The sequence below is a fragment of the Varroa destructor genome, unplaced genomic scaffold (genome assembly GCF_002443255.2).
Source record: "Varroa destructor unplaced genomic scaffold, Vdes_3.0 BEIS01000001.1, whole genome shotgun sequence".
Lineage (NCBI taxonomy): Eukaryota > Metazoa > Arthropoda > Arachnida > Mesostigmata > Varroidae > Varroa > Varroa destructor.
The window spans coordinates 25,270,567-25,289,260 of NW_019211454.1; the positions used below are offsets into that span (position 1 = coordinate 25,270,567).

General features: G+C 41.3%; 1 long non-coding RNA gene across 1 annotated transcript; it reads left to right on the top strand.

Annotated features, from left to right (window-relative positions):
• The first annotated feature begins 15,363 nt into the window (after positions 1 to 15,363).
• Positions 15,364 to 18,488, top strand: LOC147758430 (uncharacterized). The gene is made up of 4 exons (XR_015318918.1): positions 15,364 to 15,654; positions 16,020 to 16,090; positions 17,176 to 17,413; positions 18,268 to 18,488. It is a non-coding gene; the product is annotated as an uncharacterized LOC147758430 (long non-coding RNA).
• Positions 18,489 to 18,694: the final 206 nt, after the last annotated feature.

Genomic DNA, 18,694 nt, shown 5'->3' on the forward strand with positions numbered 1-18,694 from the left:
GATCATATCAAAGTAACGTAACTGAAGTCTACTACACCAGAGCAACTGCTCATCTGCGCTAGTCCAGCCGCTCCTCAAATCCTCAAGTTCGAAAGTTATTGCATCAGATACTCACATAAAATCAAATCAGAATGCAGTTACTTTAAGTGTTCTAGTTAGGTGACACAGTGCGCAAAACGGTAACAATTTCTGAATAGCTAATAATATGACCATAGCGATGCTGCCTATAAATAGTTCACCAGTGCATACGAGACACAAAAAAACATGGTCTATATATAAGTTAGAAAAAAAAACAGGCTTTAAGTTGCTAATACCTATTTTTTAAAAGGAGAACGCCATTTGGTATCAAGTGGAGATATGTTCATTTAGAGCTGATCGTTAATTTTTACCATCTAACGAAATTCAATGAGCACATTTAAATAGTTTATCGCATTTGTGTTTTACCTCACACACATTTGCTTCTAAATTATCCGAGTTTTTACCCTTGCTACAAATTGTGTATAAACCTTTGACGTTGTACCGGTCGACCGAGTATTCGACGTTTTTTACGTAATCGTCCAACGTCAGTTGCGTGTATAATTTTGAAAAACACTTTGTCGATTATATATTTAGTGGATCGAAAATGGGTGGTCCCTTAAATAAATGGCTAGCTGAGTAGGTGATAAGGTAATGTTTCCGCAAGCGCAAGGTGGGCAGACAAAAACCTTTTCCTTTCCCTTTCTTTTCTGTGTTATTATTCGAGACATTAATTTGGTAATTTCCACGGGTGGCTGTATGCTGTCCGTTGCAGATAACGGTCGATTAGAGAGGGAGGATCGACTACTGCAGGCCGAGTGCTGATATCGGTTTCAAAATGTGCTTCTTTAATAGTTAGGCCGTCTAGGGCGTCCTATGCTCTAAAATGAAGAGAAATCTATAGAAATATCGATCGTCGCGATGTGAAATGACATCACGACCTAGAATCGTGATGTCACTTCAACCTGATCCATAGTAACTTACCTAGACTTGGTGTAGACCTTTGTCGATAGAACGTTAAGTGCTTTTTGTTATACAGCTCAACAAGCTTCTAATCGTGTCGACGGTATTTTATGTCTCTTAAATACGGTAAGTGCGAAATGCATTCATTCGATGTATCGTTTATACGATAGATCCTTTGATATTGAACGGGATCAATCGAAGCCAACGTCACCTTCATTATACCAAACGAGACGACTTTTTGTACAAATAACATTATGTAAATTTACTTATAACGAAATTCGCTGTCTGAAAACATCTTATTAGGTTTTTCAGTTCGAGCTACTACTAACGCCATCGTCGTCTCCCCACAGCGAACTACGCTATTTTTGATGTTGATAAACTGTGATTTACCGACGGACCGTTATAGCCTCACACACCTAAGATGTAAGTTAAACTGATAAATAAGCTTTGTCTATTTCAGCTCTGCACTCGTTGGATAGCGTTCATTTATTTCCCTATGAATCGCCAAACTTCAAAACGACTGAAAAATGTGGTAACAATGAAACCTACGTAGGGTTTAACATAAAATATAGAGTTGTTAAACACGAAGCATCGAAATGAAGCTCTCACGTAACCGTAATTTCTAGATTTTTCAGCGAGCTCAGTATAGAAATAATAATGTCACTCAAAACGTATTTATCGTCAGTCTGTCTGTGACAGGACATGGCCATGCACCTCTAAAACGAGATATGATTACGTTGTTGACGCGACATCACGCTGTCCGAGCATCTATTGCGTCTAGAACCGCATAGTTTCAAGTCATTGCCATAGAACTCCAGCTGAAAAAACATCTCTTATATCTAAAATAATGGTATTAACTTTCGAGGTACACCCAGAGAGCAGAAGACCTCTCTACTTTAACATGAAAACTTCGATTCACCAGATAGGTTTTTCTATCCAGCTTCACAATCAATTGGTCGTGATAAATTCGATTGACGACTTCAAAAAAAATTAAGTAGATTATTTCCAAACAATATTCAATTTTAGATTACCATAAACGGGCTTCGGTGCGAAACCTTTTCGATTAGTATCAAAAAATTATTCTGCTGCTACATAACTTACAATGTGATTAGCTATAACTCTATTTTATTAGGAGGTCTATGGACCCGTGAGCTATTGGGCCGTATTTATCCAGTGCGAATTTTACGCCCTTCTTCTCCCGAACTGCCGTCGCTAGTGAAGTTTGAATGGTATCAGGGACAGGTCGTGGTAACTATCATGGACGTAGCAAAACACGTGTAAAATAAGAGACTAACGTCATCACTTTCCAGCACATTTTTCGGCGAGTTTTTTAAACCTGTAGAATGGTGAAATCAGTAAAAATAGCTAGAGATAGATGCTCAGAGTCATCCACAAGAAAGGCACTCTTCTCACTCTGAGCGTTGCGAAGAGCGAGCAAGGACTTCGAGGAATCTCTGAATGCTTCAGTGTTGGCTTAGTCATCAGAGATTAAAGAAATATCGTTTCACTTTAGAGATACCACTGCCTCTGATTTAACATCAAAAGAACTACCTTAAATCTTTACAGCAAAGCAACGACCCTTCGAAAGTTGGTAGAGATTTAGGGCTAATTTGCGGATCCTTGTGATAGCATCGTGGATAACATTTGTCTGCTGACCTTAGGGATTAGTTTCAGGCCCGGACATAGACGCACTGTGTTCCGTGGTCGGAACCAGCCGTCATCATCAGCCGACCGGATCATCATCAGTCGTATTCGTCACTGTTGATGAAATGGCGCAACTTCGTGTGTCGAGTCCTGTTTTATCGGACACAAAAGTTGAGATCAGAAAAGCCAAATAGTGATCATCCAGATACTCAAAAAAGCGAAAAATTAAGGTACCGTTCTTAAAATTCTTCGCATTGAAATAAGAAATTTTAGTAGTAATTTTTTAACTATCGGAAATTTTTAGACGATTACAAATGCGGTAATACATTTTTTCAGGGATTTGCCAGGCAGCGTCGATTAAAAAATCGGTTGTGCACGCATTGCATATCTTGTAAGCCGATTTCTGATTTAAATATTGCCTTGCTCTAATTTTCAAGCAATCTAGTAGACGATTACGAGTGAAAGCAATTACGTGAGTATTACGAAATAGTCAGTAGTCAATATGCAGGTTGGATAATCGGCATATACTTTTTAAAACAGAAAAAAAAAATCTCGAATAAGATGACGACCACTGATTTATTTGTGTTCATAGATGTATTGTGCCAATGATGGCGGCAAAATAGCCATTATCATCATCGGAATCTATGGAATATCGTCTACACGTGAAGCTCAGTATATGCATTTGTTTAGTTCCGACGTACTGCACGTTTAACCCAGCTAGAAACTGCCAATATGGGAACGCGTGGGAAATAAATAAGCGTCTTAGCGACCACATTATCATATCGTTTTCTGAAGTGCACGTTTGAATCGGGTGATCTTCGTTAAGAAGCCTTAGTTATTGTTTAAAACAGCCGTCCATGAGATTTTATTTACGTTCATAAAATAACTGTAAGATATTTAAAACATATTGTGACCGACAAGAAGGCTAAAGAAGCATCCATGTAAGCTTCCTTACTGGCTGTTTTGCCTCTCCGAAAAACGTATGATGACATATCGTCCCTTTTACTCACATAGAACATAATATAAATTGGAGTTGACCTAGAATAGGCACATTTTTACTGGATATGAGAAGGCTAACGATTGCTTCTGTGCATACACTATTGGCGTTGATGTTATGGTGATCTTTAAGAACATATGTCTCAGTTACTTGATATATGGGCGTGCAGCTAAGATCTTCGAGTCAATACACCCACGTGGAACCTCTTTGTCGCATCGAAAAGGAAAAGTTAGCGAAAATGCGCTTCTCTATGGCACCAATTTACTCTGGGGCATAACGACATCGTTTTAGAGTGAAGTTGCAATTCGCCAAGTCTTTCGAAGTCATTGTTTGCGTTGAGGAAAACACTTCCATCAGCGGAATGGCTCTACAAACACACTAAGCTAAGTGACGATCCAATCGATGCATTGAGTAAAGTTCTGCTGCACTAAGTAGCTGAAACTAACAGGTTCGTTATGAAATCGACAATGCGACGTCCACAAAACCGTTTCGGTCCGAACAAAAAAAAAACTGAGCGTATAACGGCGCTCACACGCGCAGCCAGTGCGCAAGCCAGATCGACTGATTTTCGTTCCGACAGGTTTTCGTTCAGGGTCGAATTTATCGATCCTGTGATTCATCTCATTGATCAGGGCCACGAGAAAAGCAGCGATGTTCAATGCAGAGCATAATAGCCTGCGTTAATTGTATCAATGCGTCCTTGGTGGACAAAACACAATGTTTTCACTGCAAGCCGGTGTTAAAGAAAATATAATGGTTCTCTGCCACCAAGGAAAGACGTAAGTGCGCGACTTTTATTCGATTGTGTACACATTTGAGAATAAAACGTCTACCTAGGGGCAGTCCATAACATTATACTGTGTCAAAATAAGACAATTCGTGCTTCTTGTACGTTGAACGATTAACGCAATTCTCGTAGACTGTAAGAACTTCATGACGCTCAAACTCAGGTTAGTATAGGATAGACTTTGGTCTCGCAGTTTTTCAAAGCTACAATGACAGCACCGTCTAGTTAGTCGCGCACCTACATTTAAGAGGCATAAAAAACTACATCACACTCTTGACGCGTGTGCGCGATGCACGTAGGACTTTGGACTGACGATCCCGGTAAATATATACTGAGCCTTTCTTACTGACCTCTGTTTCGCATTATCCGTCTGCACGAGGGGAGATCCAACCTCACAAAAGCAGTCTTGTTTGATTAGGTTAGTGTATGGCCAAGTTCTGAGATATTTGAACAAGCGATCCGTCCTCTGAAGGTTTGATTGAGTAATAAATATTTAAGAGAGTTTTCGATAGATGTTTGCTCATTTTTCCAATCAAACTTTTGGTAGAGGTGGTTTAGGACGCATTTCTAGCAACCTCTAGCGGCCAAACACGTCTCTACATTACAGGCATCTAACCATTTGTTTCATAACCATGTTGTTGTAGCATAAAAATTATGAAATATGTGCCATAACCGTTACCAGCTGCATAGATACAATTGTGCTTTACACAATGGTTAAAAATGACGGCAAGGGCCCTGTCCATTGATATATAACATGAAACTGGCTGGCAAACGAAGATATGAATTGAAGTATAAGATTGACTATAGTTTTGGTTAAAATTTGGAAAGGGAGATCATCTTATTGCTAAATATACGTGCCAAATTAAAAATGACCAAATATTACTAAATGCTGCGAAGAGAATCGGTCATAGGAAAAAAAGGCTAGAAAATGAACGAAAATTTCAAGATTTGTCCCCCCCCCCCCGTGGCCGTCTAGTTGAAGTCAAATAAGGTCGACGTTTCAGGTGTAGTTAGTAACTTGCTATGTTTCCTCTTATGTTTCAGCCTTATTATTATTAAGTGAGGTTTTTGTAAATCTCGTTAGGTCTTCCAATCTCGTTGATTCCTTTTTAAGAAACGCTAGAAAGATGAGCATCTCCTCGGCTGTTGTCCATGTCTACTGTAATCGTTGATCATTTGGCGGCCGTATCCCGCTCAAAGATAATTTTACTTCCTTGTTTTTTCCTCCTTTCTGTGCATTATTTTCTAGAGAGCGCAACTTCCGTTAGTCTCTGTACTAACAACAAGAGAAGCAGTGGGGTCAGTTAAAATGGACGTCTGTGCGAGCGTGTGGGCTTCTCACCAAAGGACGATCTCAGGCTGTACTTGGCTGTAACGCTGGTCGAGTTGGTGTGCTGCTCCTTGGATCTTGCATGAATCAGCTAAGGAGTGCGCAGTGCTCTCACCGTTCCACAATTGTCTCGTATGCCACGATGTTACAGGCAATGGCTACCAAAAGAAAGTACTAACTTTTTGCCCCTATCCCGAGGGACTCACACTTTAGTTAGGCTTAAGCTAGAAAGAGGCCTACGAAGTAAGATAAAGAAGACACTCAATCTGGGAAGCTACTGCGAGATCAGCGGGCGGTAGCCGCTCCTTCCGTTTCGAGTGTCGGCTTCCAACGTTTTTCCATGCATTGTCCTTCGTATCTTTTGCTTTTGCTCACCCAGACTCTCTGTCAACTCTCACTCTTTTGTTCCCTCGAGTATTTCCTTCGATCCTGCTGGTTACGCCTTCTGCAAGGACTCGTGGGAGCGCACGTCTCTGGTTGAGCGTGAAACCCTGAGGTGGAACAAGGAGCGGCTTCGTGGTTTGATCTTGCAACGAGGCGACTCACTAGAACGCTTACTAGAAAAAAGGATAGATAACCGGGTTCCCCAACATTTTTAGCAGTAAACTATTATTTTTCCGAAGTGTTACCTCCGTCGCTGTATTGTACTCGCTAAGAACAGGCAAATCGGCAGCCAGATCGTTGTCAGTGCTGTGACTCCTAATCCTCAATAAATTCAGGAGAAAGCGCAAGAAGCCACTCATTTTGTCATGGGTGAATCGTATCGTGTTGTCCAATGCCTGTTCAAGTAAGTAAGTAAGTAAGCAGGGTGTGATCAGCACATTTGGGTCAAATCTGTTATTTTGGAGTAAATGCTTAACCCTTGCGTGTCACTGAAGTTAACCTTTTTTTATTCGAAGGCGTGGTTCACCCTTTTTAGCCAGTGGGAACTTTAGAGGTAAGACAATAATGCTGTTTATTGGAAAGCTTTTTAGCCGCCTGTGTACAGACTAGTTAGGCATATTGTGAAACCATAGTCGGCGTCGGTCAAAAATAATCGCACATAAATTAACGATCGACATAATTGTCAGCAGTATAGTTAGTAATGAACTTGTGAATGAAGATTTGATGTGTCATTTCTGTATAGATGACTTTTCAATTCCGGGACATCAACATGGGGCAAACCATTGTTTGTATTTCTGCTTATTAGAAAAAAGAAGTGACCCTACCTGAACATCATGTTTCGCGTCACAGGGGCACTGTATACGAGGCTGTTTTGACTTGCGACAGCGCGCGGGTACACGAATTCTGTACGAGTCTATCGAAATGGATAGAAAACTCACGGTCTTCACAATGAGAATCGTGAGAAAAAAAGATTCTACGTGCTATTTAGTACGATCCTGTAGAGTGTGCTGAGTTATTTATGTAAAGCTGTTGATATGGTTAAACTACCTGGCCTACCGAGAGATAAGGTAAACAGTCTAGCAAGTCACTAGCAATGAGCTTCACGCAAATGCAAGTGATGCATTTGCGTGAAGCTCATTGTATGTGCATTGTATTGGATATACTACATTGCTGCGTAGGGACTCTCTACAGAATCTGTGGCCGAGTAGGTGGCATGAGTTTAGATCAGCGTTTTCTCGTTTTCCAGTTCTGTAAGGAAACGCTAAATTCTTTGTCAATTATTTCCAACAAATCGAAATAAAAACAAGAAAAAGTTTCCAGCTAATAAGGTAACAATTTTCTAGCACAAATGAGCTCTGTGCATGCGAAGGATAACTGATATCCTGCGCGCGTCACCGGTGGGAAACTTGAGTCGCTCAGCCTAATTCATACCAGTCGATTGTATTTCGCTAATTGTATGCCACTAGTGACCACGCTGTCAGTAGGGGCAATGACTATAGGAGCCGCAGAGCTAGTGGTCGCATCTGGCAATGCTAAAGACGGTCATCACAGAGAACGTGGAAAAGGCTAAAAAAAAAACATCGAATCTCTAAAAACTGGCGAATGATGGTACGCATTTAACTCAGATGATAAGTTCTTTGGTGGCGGGCGGCAACAGAGTTTGTGCAAAGGTGCTTTCAGGCGAGCCATTGGGCGAAGTGGTAGGCGCGACGAATTAAGTATGAGGATTGCCAAGACGCGTTCTCCATAAAATTGAACCAGCAATACTACTTCCAAGGGGACATGCATGTCTATACAATGACATGAGTAGCAAGGCTGTAACTAGGCTTCTTTTGAGAGTAACTTGTAAAGAAAATTTTTTTATACTGACAACGAAATAGTCTTTGCGCTACAAGGACTGGCTACCTACTTGTTATTGATGAGGGTATATTGTCCTTTTGACTTCGGTTGTAGATATGATCATGACTTCCTGCTGCGCTTTCAAGTGTGTGCACAGCTAAGGAGAACTGATTTGATAAGGAGAAAAATTGAATCAGTTGCAGATCGATCATTCAGCGTGATCACCAGAAGGCCCGGTCAGGCTGAGCTTTTTGTGGTGCGGATAAAAAAAGTCAGCGCAAGCAGCGAATTTCTTAACGATGTGAATGGGTTCAAATCTGGTGTTGAACGACGGATGACGCCGAGTCTGAATGAACCAAGACGTAATATTAAACAACTGCAACCCAACACGGCCATTAGGACAAACAGCCCTAATTTCTGGGGCAGACGTTTAAATGGCAATACAGATTTTCGACGTGATTATATGAGAAAGATAAAGTATTTTGCAATCGCGGTTTTATCTCCAGGAGGAGAAAGCACATATCCGCTGTTACAATTTCCCGTCCTCCACAACGAGAAGCTTCAGCAGGTTCGACCGATAATCAATATAAACGTATCAGCTAATAACAAGCCGCAGCTAAGTAATGGCTAAAACTCTATGTAAAACACGTTCCTGCGCTTGTGTGGTGTGTACTCATTAACTTTTGAAGGTATGATACTTTATGGCCAGGAATTGCTGGTTTATAGACACACTCTACACCAAACGTATAATTAAATAAAGAAAACACATACAGACAAACAGTGTTAAAGCCGACCCCATAGTAAGCGTACCTACCAATCTAGTCTATAGAATCTACGTGACCTACTTACAGTTCGAGGACAAAGCCGCCATTACGCGGGGACCTCTATGCTGTATAACGTCAACCTTTTGTAGGTGAAAAACAGCTAGTATAATACCATCGCGGTGATTCACGAACGAATCAATTTTTTTTCCAATTGGCCATAAATTTGGTTGATATAGACCGGATCTGGACTGGAGGGTGCATCTAGGTAAGGGCTGGAGATGATGCCGATTCTGGATAATAAATCCCTGGGGCAACTGTATCGAGCTGCGTTAGTTGATGGCAGTCGTACTGATAAAAGCGAGCACACTTAGACATTTGGTGGAATGACTAAAGTGCCTAGAATCTCATGCTATGATCTTCTATCCGCTTGATATACAGATCCTTGTCGCCAGTTTCGTCCCTACGATGCGTACGCTTGCGGATACTTATCAACCTTAGTTACGCGTGGCGGTACGACCCACAAGGGCTATCGAAGCCTTTCGTGATGATTTTAAAGCATGGCTTTCACTGCTAAGGAACTCACTGTGCCGTTTCTCGCATGGATACTCAAACAAGGCATGGTTTGCTTATCTAGAACAGTTCTCCCGTTTCAAGCTACCATACTGTTTGAAGATAAAGCAGACATATACGTAATCAGAGCTTCACGTGTATATGATACTAGCGAAAAAAATATATGCGGTTAAGGTTTATCTGAAGCAAGTTGCTTTGAACATTTCCTTAGTTGAGTCTAGCAGGACTGGCACCTCTCAGAGCACTGGGTGTATTTACCATCCGAAAAATTGACAGCAACAGCGTTGACAATACGACTGCTTTAAAAGGTAAGAGAATCATTGGACCTCTAGTCAGTTCGAATGCATCATTGGCCAGATGGGTAAGGGTTCCTTCATTCAATATAGGTAAAAAGATGGGCGTGTTGCTAAAAATACACTTGCAGGAACACTAAAGTTATTAGACATGGTGGAGGAGCCAGTCGCATTGTCCGGTTGCGTAAATTCAGCTGACGTGCCATCGTGCGGTAGGTTTATGGCAAACCTCTAACTAATAAACTAAACAGCCCTTCATTCCTGGATAGTCCGGCCGAGGGCCAACCGATTTTCAGGCAAAACTAGGCGCACAGTATGGCGCTGCCTTCATGCCGATGACGGTCACTTTTGTTTATGGTTTCTACAATAAGTCGTAATAGTTTTTGGTGTTACAGTAGTTTCGGCCGCTGTTTGGATGTTCCGAACGGTCGGGCGGTTTTGAAAAAGGGCCTTCGGCGTGCAAGCTTTTTATCTATATAGTGCATCAAATCCTATCGAACATGTTCAGCTGAACGTGTCACAGCTCACATCAACGAGTCAACGTTATTCGCTTTGAAAGTGAGCTAGAAGAAGTCTAGACGGTGTTTTAAATCCGCCGTCCGGTATCATAAACGATATTCCGCTCACACATTTTGAGCAAGGTTTGCGCATCGTTAGAGCTGGATGATTCATATGAAAATTTTTATTCTGCAAAGTGAATTGTGTGGTCGATCTTTGTCACGAAAAAAGAGGCGTAGTAAGCATCTATAAATAGAAAAAAAAAAAAAAAAGTAAAGCAAATACAAATTTACAATGAAACTCAGGCAGCCCACGCTCGAGAAGCACCATCGCCAGCGTATGGGAGTGAGATATCGATTCAGCTTTTTAAGACGACCGATTTCGACTGCATAGGTTTGTTGAGAGTGCCGGCGGACAGCGGCACAAAAAAGTACGGGTTGTCCTATTCACGTATGGAGTCGGCCGTCTATTTGAGAATGGTTTAGAATCTGAATGTCTGGTCCGACCTGCTGCAATGTTTATTATCGCTTACGATTTTGACAAAGCTATTGCACGGGGTCTCGGCCATTACCAATCAACGGTCGCTGTGAAGAGTTCTCAACGAGAGTAACGAACCTGAAGCATTGTCGTTCCCCTCGTCAAAGGCTCCTCCTTTGGTAACGCGTGGACAGCTGAAAAATGTCCGCTACGGCACAAAAACGTTTTTCAAGCTGGGGTGATCAAAGTGTACATCTCAAAATACTGGCAAAATAAGTACTTGTTTGTTTGTTTTACGGTTGACGCATTGACGATAATTATGTAACTCTAACCCTTGGCGATAGAGTGTTAAAGAACTCATAGTATATGTTAGTTTTCTATAATAGCAAGTTAAATAACTAGCAAAATAGTGAAGGCACATCGTTTCAGACATGCAATATATACGTATTGGTATTTGGCAGTGGCGAATTTCCTATGATTTGTTATATTCTCTCAACGTATAAGTGGACTGTTGTAGTTAAGGCTGTCGTAAGAGTCAATACGCGGTTCTCCCTTCTTAGCTCAATTAGTCATCTTGTATATACATAGCAGACTCAGGCAATATAGGAGGATATTGGCTTATGTTGCACGGGCCATAATGGCTTATTAACTCTTATAGATAGGGCCCAATGTGCTTGCGATGCAAATATACGTAACTTCATTACTAAATACAAGTCGTAAATGGGAAGGCTACTGTGCGAGCACAGTATTAGAACAACAAGGTCAGACCTTTGGAACAGTACGTTCTAATACAACGACAGGGCAAGCCGTACCGTTTGCGTTTTTCTATTAAATAATGCTACGAAAAATACGATACACAAGAAGCTAAGCCCTTGCAACATATTTATCCTACCTAAATGCCCAGTGAGCATCGACTCAAGTGTTCATTGACATCGTCTCATCTGATAGAAAAATATCTACACGGAATGTTGATGAAGGCCGCATTTCTAAGTAACGACGAATTTTCTAGCCAGTATTATGTGTGTATATATATATGTATATATATATAGTACACACTAGCCATCGTTACGCAACACTTCACACAGAAACAAATCGAGCAATACTTTAATTCAAACATGTAAATGTGTACAAAGTATTAGTTAGATCATTTTTAAGATACTGTCTTTTTTGTAACGAAAACCAGACGTTTTCAGTGCTCTAGCTTTCAAGCTCCTCAGCCATTGTTACTCGATACTGCCAAAATCGTACAATCAAGCTAAACTCTTGCTGCGCTGCAGGTAGACAGGGTCCTTGGTCAGCGATAAAGTTTGGTACCTGTCTGTGACGACAAAGACTCAAATAATCATAGATCTACCTCGCATCTAAATATGCTACTACTTTTAATGAAAGATATGGAACACACTGGCTGCTGCGCACGCTAGCAATATTAAATCTCAAAAAACTTCAAAAGCATCCTTTGACACGGTTATTAAGCGAATTGTAGGTGGTATTGAGATTGGTTAACTTTGCGTCGTTTCGTTGGATACACGCACGTTAGGCGTCATATCTGCATTGTGTATATTCATGATCCGTGACGAATGCAGAATCATTTCTCCAGCGTATTAGCGGTTTAGGCAAAATTTATACGTTCCACACTTTCTCCAAGCGAAGACCTTCAAATGGGAGCCGGAGTGCGAGAGTAGGACAATTAAGCACCCTTAATTAGTGACCCGGCAAATGCAAGACTTTACGCCAGCGTTTGTTCCAAAGTAGCATGATTCTCCGTCTCCCAGCCCATCGAATCCCGCGTACAACGTACCAAGGTCTGATCGTCCTTCCCTAAAGAGACAGGCCTTTTCTAACAACAACGATAACGTTGATGGCGATTGTGGGCCGCTATTATTTCTGTCGTCGCCGTGGCAGTAGCGGCATTAGTAGCAATGGTCGATGGCAACGGGCTTTGGCCGACTAGAACGAGAATACGACTCGTATTCCCCGGCCAACCGGTTGGCGCCGTAGTTGTCGTTCTCCTCCTCATCATCATTATCACCATCATCATTCTCTACGTAGCTCAATGTAATGAACAAAAAGTTGACCTCGTCCGATCGGCGTAGCCCTTGCCGCCCCTGCTACTCATATTCCACGCGTCCAGTATCTCTCCCCTGTCCTGGCCCCCCGGTCCGCTAATCTCTCGTCGACTGCCTTCGTACCCTGCGTAGCAGATAGATATTCAAATGCGGACAGACAGATGCGATAGAGAGGAACATACGGCAACATTAAAGGTATTATCTTCGTCATTTAGCGTACAACGCCAACGTAGGTGCTGCCGCTATGTACAGCTGCATCTGCACTAGCGTATTCATTATTTTTATTATTACGAACCACACTCGTTTGCCCACGCGGCAAAGGCGCGAGCTTCGTGGCCAGGAACTGATACGCTGGGTCGACGTACAACTATCATAGCAAAGATAGACAAACAACGGACTAATCAGATTAGCAGCTAGCTAGGTAGATACTGCTTGCGTATTTTTATCGCTTACGTATTGCAGTTTTATCTAATATATAAGCATATTCATATGTGTCGCAAAGGAGAAAGAAGATAATTATACTCAAATTCGAGTAAATAGATCACGGCCAGAGCGAGAGAGACCGAACAGCCAAAATCAGACAGTATCTGTTATAGGGTTGATAGCAAAGGTTGCCAACGAACGCGAAATGCGTACGCTAACACGTGCATTGGGATCTAACTGCAGTCACAAAATGCAGAGCCACTCAGTAAAATTCAGTAGAATGCAGTAAAAGAATTGATCTTCCGCTCATGGCGCCCACTTCGATTACGCGCTAGCCTCGGAACTCTGATCTCGAGAAATTTATAGACACTGAGTATGATTTGTTTATCTTAAATGTATTACAATATCTATGGTAGAGCGAAATTATGAAATAAATTACTCCGAAAACTCAGACTAAAGTGGGTAGGTTCATTTCGTTTTAATTATCCACTACCGTTCCAAGTTGGCTACGTTCAAGGGCACGTCCGGTGCATACGTGTCATGGCCTGTCTAGGTCATCGTAAAGCCACTTTTGTTATTATGTTTGGCTAAATCCGATTCATTGAGTGTTTTAGGTAAACAGACATACAGGTAAGAACATAATCGTAGCGGAAAACTTAATCACTCTATGAAGCGAAAGTATTGGCACTGAAATATGTTCTTTTATTTGACCTCAAATGCACCAGGTACGTACACAGATAGATAGTTACTCGCTTAAGCGATGCTCAAATTATACACATTGAGTATATTTTGTTTTTTTTTTTCTGCTTGCTTTCAGCAGCCGAACAGCTTGGACAGTAGCAGAACAGAGAACAAGGACTAGCTTCAGCTAGCCATATAAGACATATATGGCAGATTCTAATCAATAGATTTATTTATTTACGCACAGCTGTTGTACTGAGGTAGTTAGCCTCAGATGGATCACTTATTAGTAATATAATATATAATACTGCAGAGATTGCTCTCAACGCCACAATCTCTGACTAATACTAAATTTGTTCTAATGTTGCTCCTGAAGCTATAACCGACGTGAGCGTATTACTGATGGCGGATATCTTTATGTTCACGCTGGTTGTTATTGGATTTGGGTGTGGTCAATGACAGCTGGAAGTTATGACATAACACTGAGGAGCTGGGATGTTTAAAATGAAAGCAGTTAAATCTGAACGTCTCAATTACGCGCCACTATCTGCAGGACCATTTCCCCCTAATGCGTACATGAAATTGCTGATCCTTTAGACCTGGCTGGGTAACGATCGATATCGAATGAGCAGTAAAATAACTGGAAAATAATGTCTATTCAAGTAACAAGGAACCGCATGAGCAATAGATTGTTTTTGAGCGACCTGAAACCAGGGGTTAGAGAAGAAAGCTGCTGCATAGAATTGAAGCCGTCCCCAGGACAAGTGGCGCAAGCATTTCATCAGTCTATGTCGCATCGTTATGTATGATATAGTAATTTCCAGGTACGGTTCAAAAGGTAGTGAATTCTTGACTGAATCTCTTCAATAATTTAGCCCATTTGAATCCATTTTAAAAACTTAAACTCTTCTTGCGTTTGTTCTCTTGGGGCCACTTCAATGTTGGACCAATTATATCAACGTTGTTAACTTCAGCCCTGAGCCTGTTGGATACGAAGAACCGGCTCACTTGATCCTTGTGGTAGTAGTACGAGCTTTAATGGAGTTCTGCAGACAGCCGATTTCTGAAAATTCGCTTTGTAAACTAGAGGGAATATTACCAAAGTAATAGGTATTCTCTGGCAAGACACTAACGTAGGCTTCCTTGTGCCAGGGCAAAAGACTGCCTTATGACAACAAACTGTCCCCACAGTTATATATAAGACTCCCTCAGAGAGCGCTTAAAAGGACCGGTAAACAAAGTGGAAACATCTTTCTATAACGTTTAGATTATTATCATTGAGTGTGCTACTAGGAAAAAAGACGAAAAAAATAGGAGTGTCAGGGCTTGCTCATTATTTCTGTAGGCAGAACATTTAGCTTCAGAGTGTTGCTAAAGTATATAAGGCCTATACGTGGCGGTGCATTCAGATTGGGAAAGCCGATTGTAGGCTATTTGCCGTAACGGGCATGCGCTCATCTGCAACGCTTTCTATTAAACAAAAAAGGAGATTCTCTTTAAAGTCAAACGGCGAACTCGTTAGGGCAAACAACAGTATCGCACTTTCGGTATTTGGCTGAAGATTAGCTATTATCCCCCACATGGACTAATTTTCCCTTTTTACACAAAACTGGTGATCGACGACGCTGAAAAGCTCGAGGGAGACGTTGGGTAGCTTAATCAAAAGATGCTAAATAGAATTTATATTAAAAAGGTTTGAAAATTTACCATAATTGCTCTAACGGCATTTTTGATATATAAGTATTTGATAGAGAAATTAACGGCCGATACGATGAAACTAACTGGTTTATAAGAGGTATATAGATAAACTCCAATAGTTCGTCTTTTTCGTAACTTTTCTTTGCAGATTTTGAGCTCTTCGGCAGTTTTGAGCCTTCGCATTTTTGGAACTTTTTGACCTCCTATCCGGCCAAAACTTAACACGTAAGAATTTTTTATACGCACTGTGCCTGAGCGACACTCTATTAGATTTGTGCCTGTTTATATCGCTTGACGTACCGTTACTTAAGGATTAAAAGTTAGTTAAGGATTCAAGAAAAAATAAGAATCACAAGTGAGTAGCTCAAGTCCAAAGTCGAAGGCACTATAGCTTTAGATAGTGCTCAAGATATTGAATAATCATGACTATCAGAACTGGTATTTCTAGTAAATGTAGGCATTATATGGAAATATTTGTTCTTTGTTTATATACAGTCTAAAAAATGACAGAACCTAGAAAGCATTTTTAATTTATACCTGCCATTCTGTATAGCTAACTGTGTAAAAAGAAGCTGTGTGTGTTATTTTAGATACAAGCCGCTTTAGCTCGACATGGATTTCTTTAGTAGAAGTCATCACGACAAAAACACTGCTTTAAAAGGTAGGTTTATTAGGTTAGGTAAAAACTGTCCTAAGTACCTTTAATGACGTTATTGTTATTTATAAGCTTTTTATAAGCTCATTAAGCTTTACAGATGTTATGTTTTCCTTCCGAGAAGAATCCGGCTTAGCTGTACTGGTTAGAAACTCTGCTACTTGTTACCTTATATTAATTTGCTTTTAGATAAAAACAAATTATTCATTGGTCTATCTTTATGCAGATGACACGGTAGAGCTTGTCTAATAGAAGCCCTCGAAGATGTACAGTTGAAAATAGTTACAAACTGGTAAAGCCTATGTTCGGCTGGCGCATTTACGCTATCACAGTCTTTCAGTATAAACAGATTATGTAGCATTAAACTAAGTTACTAGCAGAAAACTATAGTGACAAGTCTTAGACCAAGGTCCTTTGCAATAGAAATGGTACATCGCTAAGAAGAAACCAGATGAGTTGAAATGAGCCGTACGACAAATTAGCGGGTAAAAGACGACTGAATTATTGTGTTGCCAGTCGAATTCTCTCTCTTCATCACGTTTGATCAATTGAATAAGCAGACGTAGCTTATCTATCGTTGTTCAGTGCTTAAACATTGTAAAGTCGTGCACACACATTTTCCCTATGCACACCGTGAAATTAATCAAATGTCATATATGCGTGCTTTTCCCCATAATTACCCGACATGAATTCTCTCCCTCTTCCGATATTGCTTTCCTTCAACGTTGCTCCAGGCCCCCGCAGAATAGCAGTTTCATAAGGACGCCATTTGATACCTTCTTACGAAACTACTACAGCTCTGGCAGGCTGTGGCCACAGCCCGCCGTTGCTATTGGTGGCCTCTTCATTCAGCTGACTGGCGCCATGTAACTCCAGCTTTTACTGGACGACTTCTTCTTGCTAACCCTTCTCTTGCAACTCCTAACCTCAAGCATGCTTTGCACGCTCTGTTGGAAGGACTCGGAGGTTGCCTGCCTGTCTGGTCTAGGCAGGCAGCCAAGGGAACGCATCCTACAATGTATCTCAATCGCCAGATTAGCTCATTAATTAATACTGCCGCATAAAGCTCCCTCTACCAAAAATCTTCCTAGCGGCATTGCTGTCCTGTGATGAAGACCAGGCTCTGCGGGTCGTCCCATCCCAGCGACCTTTCTGTGCAGCAGTCGCTTAAGCTGTTCCTCTCTCGTCGACACGAAACTGCCTGCCAGAGTGGATACCAAGCCCACTCGTTTTCCGTTAGGTGGCGTACCGCCACGGTTTTGCTGTGAGGATAAGGTGTTCGCCCAGAGGCTACCGGCCACCGCTCGCATATCGGCTGCAGCTTGTTTGGTTTGTATGTTGAGAGCCTGTCAGTGTTTATAACTAGCCACGACCTTTTCGAGACTCAGGAAAGTAAACATACGTTGTTTGTTCGTCTCAAAAATTAGATTTCTTGCGAAATATGAACTAATTACGCGTATTATAGAAATATTAAATGTATACATTTATAAATGATGAAAATCCGTCTGATATCTTTTCGTTGTTTCCCAATTGACTGTATATCGGCGTGCTCGTTTGCTGTTATACCAGTAGCAAAGTTTGACACTCTGGTGCTTTTGCTTGTGCGTTGAATTTAACCGTCTGAAGCTGATTATGATCAATGAAGAAAAACGTTGTAATTGAACGATTTTTGTGGTTATGCAAAGCGTTCATGCATAGCTGTGAACTTGGGCACTGACCTTATGAGGCGAGCGTCAAGCTTGCCAAGGTATGGCATGCCATTCCTTTTCCTATATATAATGGTATGCCACGCTTGGTCTATTTGGTTCCAGCCAAATTTTGCACTATGCTAGTTTAAGTATTTACCGTCGGCAGGTGTAGGTGAAGCAAGTTCGGTATGTGCAAGCACTGGGAACTGTAGAAAAAAGACAACTGGCCAGTGTTATGTAGCAGCTCAAGGGATTTCAGTTAAGATTAGGGAAAAACAGATTACCGCTTGTGTGACAGGAAATTCCCCGATGAAATTCGGAGAAATTTCATCGGAGAAAAGTTTGCAGTATGAAAAGGTAGAGCAGGAAGCACAAATGTATCTTCAACCAGGGGCTTCCTTAATGCGTACTTAGCATGAAGATCAAAATAGAATGAAGCGATCAAATCTTGTTTCTTTTTTTTTACTAATTAGCGTAACCTGTGTGTCCTTTCAGATCACGTATAGAGCTCGGTCAAGCTTTAAGACGATATGCTCTTCTTGCGTACCGTCCTACGGTGTACCTATCTGCTTATGATAACGGGACTTCCCAATGGGATGGGTTACGTTATTGAGACATTGACAATGTGAGTGTAATATAATATGGGCAAGTCAACTAATTTGACAAAATACTTTATGCACACCAGGCTGTGTACATTCGCAAAACGGTATTGCGATGCGAAACCACTTCGTCACGCATAGGGAGTATCGGGGTGGTCCTTGTTTTCAGAGCGAATAAATGGGAGGAAAGGCGTTGATGACGCTGTATACATCGACTCCGGTCTCCGCTGTGGCCAAATAAACTTTTGAAGATATGCTATTTTAAAAACGTGCTTTGTCACATCGTATGCGAGTAAAGCGGGCTTCACGATGCAAAGGAGAGC